Source organism: Colobus angolensis, unplaced genomic scaffold (genome assembly GCF_000951035.1).
Source record: "Colobus angolensis palliatus isolate OR3802 unplaced genomic scaffold, Cang.pa_1.0 Scaffold109, whole genome shotgun sequence".
Taxonomy (NCBI): domain Eukaryota; kingdom Metazoa; phylum Chordata; class Mammalia; order Primates; family Cercopithecidae; genus Colobus; species Colobus angolensis.
Genome location: NW_012111919.1, coordinates 9,899,690 through 9,906,303, shown reverse-complemented (window position 1 = coordinate 9,906,303; position 6,614 = coordinate 9,899,690). Strand labels below are relative to the sequence as shown.

Genomic DNA, 6,614 nt, shown 5'->3' with positions numbered 1-6,614 from the left:
TTTTGAGACAGAGTCTCGCTCTGTCGCCCAGGCTGGAGTGCAGTGGCCGGATCTCAGCTCACTGCAAGCTCCGCCTTCTGGGTTCACGCCATTCTCCTGCCTCAGCCTCCCGAATAGCTGGGACTACAGGCGCCCGCCACCTCACCCAGCTAGTTTTTTGTATTTTTTTAGTAGAGACGGGGTTTCACCTGGTTAGCCAGGATGGTCTCGATCTCCTGACCTCGTGATCCGCCTGCCTCGGCCTCCCAAAGTTACCCTCCTTCTTGTTCTTCTCAGCTCCTATAAGCTTGGAGGGCAAGATCCATGTTATCTTTTGTCCTTGGTAGTTCCCAGGATACTGCCCATCGTAAAGCAGCCATGAATGAACAGCAGCATCTCATGATAGTGGAGGGCTTTGGCTGGGGGCTGGGGACCCTTTCTCACGTGAATCTGTATGTTCATTTGATATCTCTCTCATTCCCCTTTTCCCCTGCCCAAATGCTGACTGGAGCTGCTTATGACCTTTTATTTTTCTATGTAGAAATAACCTATTTTCATAAATATTTTATAATACCTATTTGTTTAAAGTGAGAAATGTACACAATGTTGAAAGGTAGAGAGTAGAAAGTGAAAATCACTCCAAATTCTATCATCCAGAGACAATGAATTTAACATTTTGGTATATATTCTTATTTACTCTAAAAAGACGTATTTTACAAAGATAGAATCATGCTATATATTGCACCATAATTATTTCTCTTTTGTACTTAGCATATTGTGACTTTGTAATGGTTTTAAAGGTAGTAGAGCTATAGTAGCTAAGAGAATGGCTTTGAAGCATTATTGTTTGGGTTTGAATTGTGGAGTTGTCACTTAATAGCTGTTGACTCCCTAAAATCAGTTAACTTCTCTATTTAGCAGTTTCTCCGTCTGCAAAATGAATGCAATAAAAACACACTTGTCTGAGTGCTGCGAGGATTAAATGGATTTAGACATGTAAAAAGTACAGGGCCAGACTTAGTATAAGGAAGCTTTAACTTCTGTAACTTTTATTATTTCAGCATTTTTAATGGCTACAGAGTATTCATTGCATGGCTACCCCCAGTCTATTTAATCATTCCTTTGTTGATGGATGTGCAGGTTGTCTTTGACATTTCACTCTTACAAATAATTAATGATGCGGTGAACAACCTTGTACATGCATCTTTCAACGCTTGTCTGATTTATTTCTTCAGGATATATTCCAAAATGCGAAACCCTGGGATTTTGTAATACACATTGCCATGATGTCCTCCAGAAAGGTTTCTTTAAGAAGTTTTCACTGCTATCATTGTACGATACTTTCCTGCTCACTCCAAAGCTGCTTGCTTTCGGTTCCTCTTTATCTGCCTGTGTTAGTGCAGTCGTTTGATGCATTCAAACGGGACAGCCCTAGCCTCTGTCTCCAGCTAGCCATGCAGTAGGGAGATGACTACAAGGTGGATGGAGCCAGTGCAGTTCCTTTCTGGGGCCAGGAGCAGTTGCATGGACCACTCCGAGTGACCCTAGAGCCTTGTCAACACTCAGTGGCTGTGTGGTGCCTCCTTCTGTGAGGGGCACACCCTTCCCCAGGGAAGCTCCTGGTCTGCCTGTCTCTCCTTTCCTTTCTCTAGATTTTCTTGCCAAGGTGACACAGCTGCGTCCCTGCTGCCTCCCCTCCATTCCCCAGGGGGAGGTTGTCTAGAAACATGGAGCAAGAGGAAAGGAAGGTGGTGTTTAGTTACCCATGCATAAAGTCTTGGGATTTCTGCAGTTGGTATGGCATTTACTCACTCTGAATGACCAAGAAAAATATAATTTATACTAAGCTTTCAAAAATCATTTAGAGATTTTGCTTTAGAAAGCACTTACTGGTTTGTCCCTGAATATATTAGACCCTAAGAAGTTTTCATTTTCTTTTAGGGACTGATTTTTAAAAATCATGTTAATTCAAGGATTTGCCATATTAACTTAAGGTACTTCTTGAAATTTGACAGAGTTAAATTTGGACAGAGTGAGTAGTGGAGGGATATTCTTAGTAATGCCTTGTCTGAATTAACTGGAAGATGTTTGATTCTGATTGCTTTGGATTATAGGATTTAAATATCAGTACAATTTTTTTTTCTAGCATGCTAAATCCAATTATGATGGTATGATTATGATATTTTAATTTTATTTAAGCAAAATACTGAGTGACAATTTTCAATAGTTAAGCCAGATAGAAGTAGGGTTGGGTTTCACTTTTTGTTACTATTCATATAATTTTATTGCTCTCAGATTTTATTGAAAGTGGGTCTGTGGTTGATGAGTGGTAACAAGACTACAAAACTGACATGAATTTGCATTTTTTTCCAGGGACACCAATTAGTCTCCACAAGGTTGGAGCTTTGTTCAGGAGTGGGCGTATTCAGCAGGAGCAGCACTACCTGCAGAAAGCTGCAGCAGGCTATAGATCTGAAACTAGATTAGTGCATGTGCATAGTATATCATTCTGGCACTGAAAATGTTGGAAAATTTAAGACAGACTCACTAACCTTTAGACTCAAATTGCATGAAGCATGGTTTGAGTTTCAACAAAAGGTTAAACTTGCCTTTATCTTTCTTCATTTTTAAAGTTTTGGTTGTATGACACTGGAAATACCATGACTGAATTCTGAAAGAACAAGTGTTGGGAGGGCATCCCCAGCCCCTGTCAGCAGATGAAGTATTAGTACAATTTGTCATTCCGAGCCTTCTGACCTTCCAGCTCCCAAACAGCTGCCTGGGGTTCTTTTACTCTACTTGTAGAGCACTGGTTCTCAAGTGGGGATGATTTTGATCCCCAAGGGATATTGGCAGTATCTGGAGACATTTTTGGTTATCACAGCATTGTGATGGGTGGGTGGTGTATAACTGGCATCTAGTAGATGGAGGCTAGAGATGCTGCTAAACACTCTACAGTGCATGGGACAGCCCCCACAAGAAAGAATTACCTGACCCCACAATGTCAATAGTGCTGAGGCTGAGACATCCTGCCATAGAAGTTTTCAAGGTCAGGATATCTCCAAATAAGCCAGCCGGCTGCCAGGAGGGTACTCACAGGTCCCATTTTCCAGGTAAGATTATCACAGGTTGGAGTCAGCTATCTCTTAGCCTTGCAACTTCAGAATTTCACTCTCAGGTGTCCCAGAGCTGATCAAACTGTAGGAGGTTGACTTTCATTGAAACTCACAGGAAACTGCATAAATAGACCTCTGGCTGTCTTACCAAGTTCCAGTACAGTCACAGGCAGAACTAGCAGAGTAGACACTCGTGTTGTCTGTATAGCTCATTTGCTCCTGATAGCAAGGTGTGTGGGAACCCAGATCAGCAGGAGGTGCCTCAGGGAGCCTGGAGTCAGAACAAAGGAAAGTCTTTGGGGATTATAAAGATACCTGAAACTCCAAGGTCTTGAAACTCAAGACCCCACTCAAGATGTCCCACCATTTGAGTTGGACATGCTGACTCTTCAGGATGAGACTCTTCTGTTTTCAGCACTGCTGGGATGGGTCTTGGGAACCAACCTCAGTCTTTCACATTTTCTTTCTCTGCTTCTACTACTTACCAGCTGCCTTTCATTATCCATATTTATTCTTTTCATTAATTTAGTCTTGTTGGCTCAGGGAAGAGGAATTGGTTCAAAAATGTACCATAGTACTCTGTGACAGGGATAATTAATATGAAGATTGATGTTAGGATACTGTCCCTAACTGGAGGCTTTCTCCCAGTCTAGTGGGTGGCACTGTTGTGACAACTTTTCAGAAGATTATGGCCAGGATAGTGATGGGGCCACGCAGGATTCTGTGCAAGTACAGAGGACACAGACTTATGGTGCAGTGTCACTTGGAGTATCTGCTTTGATCTATCAGGCACTGATTTTGTGGTTTTTGGAGAGCAACCTTATTCCTATGATTCTGAGACCTAGGCGAAGGGTGCAGGGAGTCATTCTCACTCATGTGGACTGTCTGCTGTCCATTTGCTTTTCCTTGGGTTCTGTTCCAAGATTGGGTATCAGGTGTCTGGAAGATGAAAGAGTCCAATATGCCACTTAGTCATTACCTTTTCCCTCTCAATAATGGAGGCAGTCACTTGTTCACTTTTGAATGCTGTAGTCAACCCACCAGGAAATACAGCCAGCCTGGAGGGAAGTACAAGGATGATGCAGAGAGTTTTGTGAAGAAAGGAGGGAATTCTGCAGAAGGTGGCAATACTTGAGTGAGCTTGGTGTGCTTTCCAGGATCGGGCTGAATCACTCAGCAAAGTCAGAAACCTGTTAAGTGCTAAGTCACAAACAATGCTCTTTTCTTTTGAACAGGCCAACAAGGATTGGGCTGGTAGGAACACAGAGAAATGGAAACACTGGATGGGATTGTTAGGCAGGAATGGGAGGATATGTTGAATGCACACATTTTTCTTCCCCATTGCCTGCTGGCTTGGGTCGTGTTCTGCCCACTCCCCACAATCCCTGCTTGACCTTCCCCAACAACTAAGAGAGATCTTGATTTTCTGCACTAACTGATCTCAGGCAGAGCCATCTGAGTTTCACTCCTGGCTGTGGTGCACCTTAGGTGTAGGACTTTGGACAGATCACTTCTCTGAGCCTCAATGTCCCACCTATTAAATGGAAATAATACCACTTATCATGGCTGAGGGCAGAGGAGATGTGTATAAAACTCCTAAAAAGGTACTTGGCTTCCTGTGGGTCTCAGAAGATGCTAGTTATAATTTTATGTTGAGAAGTCACACTTAGAATGTGAATGCTCTTAGAGGGGTGCTAATTTACATAAATTCATAACAAGAGGTATTGTCTGGTATTACATCTTGTCTAAAAGTCCAGTTTTTTTTGGATCGGAATCATGGTGATGGAAAATGGGACAAGGCACAGGAATTCTGAGTTTTGCAGGGAGGGGGAGAGAAAGGGACAGCCTGGGATGTCATTTATTCATTAGACATAGACTAAAGGCCCATTAGGTACCAGTGCTATAAAAAGGATACGCTTGGCTAACTTCTCAGTCTGTCCCTGGACCGGCCCTGACCTTCCTGTGGTAAGCCAGTGCAATGAACTTTAGATAGTGCTTGGGGATTCTTAGAAATGCTGCATAGCCTAAATATTTGGTTATTTTTTCTTTAGTAATTGATATAGTGATTTATTAATTACCTCTCAGCCAGATTAATCCTACTTTCCCTTAAAATGTGCTACAGTTGGAAAGGCATCTGATAGGGAAAGGAAGACTATGTGTGTGCTATATCCTTTTACCAAGGTTCAGCAGCAGTTGTGTGTTTCATTGGAATGCAGAGAACTGAGGCTGACCCAAGGTCATGCTACTGAGAGGCCATGAAGGAGGAGGAGGGAGAAGAGAGGAGGGGGAGGAAGAGGAGGAGGAGGAAAGCATGGAGGAGTAAGGAGGAGGAGTTTAGCACCTGAATTGATTTTACTTACCCTGTTGAGATTTGTCTACCTCCTCTGCTAAGTGTTGCATCTTATAAGTTCAGTTTGGGTGGAGTTGCATTTTGCTTCTGGATCTTTCTTCAGTATCATCTCTGTTGGCAGTGGGAATTTATCCCTCTGCAAAGTCCAGATGTGCTGAAGGATTGCTCTGCCGTTGTTGGGACAACTTGGAAACTGTGTTCCTGCCTCATTCCCCCTCCATTGCCCCTTGATGGTGTTAGGATGCTATTCACTTGTTTTTCTGGTTTTGGGCCTGAGAGCTCTTGGGGGATTGGGGCAGGCACTGCATCTGGTTTATAATCCCAATGCCTAAGATAATGCCCAGCAGATCTAAACCACAGCGAATGTTTGTTTAATGACTGACCTAGCCAGAGGCACTTTTTTCATGGTTTTTTTTTTTTTCTCAGAATCAGCATTTTCTTCTTCTTCTTCTCCCCCCCCCCCCACTTTTGGACCTGGTGTTGATTGAAAAACATGAAAATCAATGGATGGATGCCTAGAAGCTAGTGCCAATGTATGGGAATTCATCAGCATGAGGCAAGGCTTACCTGGGTGGAAACTGGAATTTTTTTGCTTTTTAAAATTTATTCAGAGACAAACTGAAATTTGGCTTTTGTTTGTTGTGACAGAAACTTAAAACATTCCCCCAGCACACACTTCATACACATAACCACACATAGAAACTGTGATTACGCCTGTGTCATTTCTGTTCTGTGAAATATAATAATGGGCAAATAAAGCAAAATTGAATTTGGCCAGCCTTTGAAATCTATTGATTTCAAATTAGAGCAGCAGTGTTAATTCTGTTATAGCAGTAATACCCAGAAGTTGGATTTTGAAATGGATTAGAATGCATTCATTTAGAGGCTTAGAAGTATATCCTTGATGAATTAGCTGGGAGTATAACACTCCTATAAGAAACCGTGTGGGAGTGGGTAACTGCAGCCCTAATTATAGTGCCTGGTTTTATCTTTAGATGTTTTAGTGGCCTCTGCCAGTAGACAAGTTCTAAGACTTTCACTACTGTTGAGTTCCGAGGATCCTTAAACCTAGCACGTGTCCACTGGCAGTGATGGTTCCACAGGGGAAAGAGACCACCCTCCACATGCTGAGAATTAGGTGGGGCTTTCAGATTTGAGTCTCATCAGCA

General features: G+C 42.6%; 1 protein-coding gene across 3 annotated transcripts in view; it reads left to right on the top strand.

Moving 5' to 3' along the window:
* Positions 1 to 6,614, top strand: part of KCNS3 (potassium voltage-gated channel, modifier subfamily S, member 3) — a 49,230-nt gene that overhangs the window by 27,208 nt on the left and 15,408 nt on the right. The gene's annotated exons all lie outside the window — the stretch shown is intronic.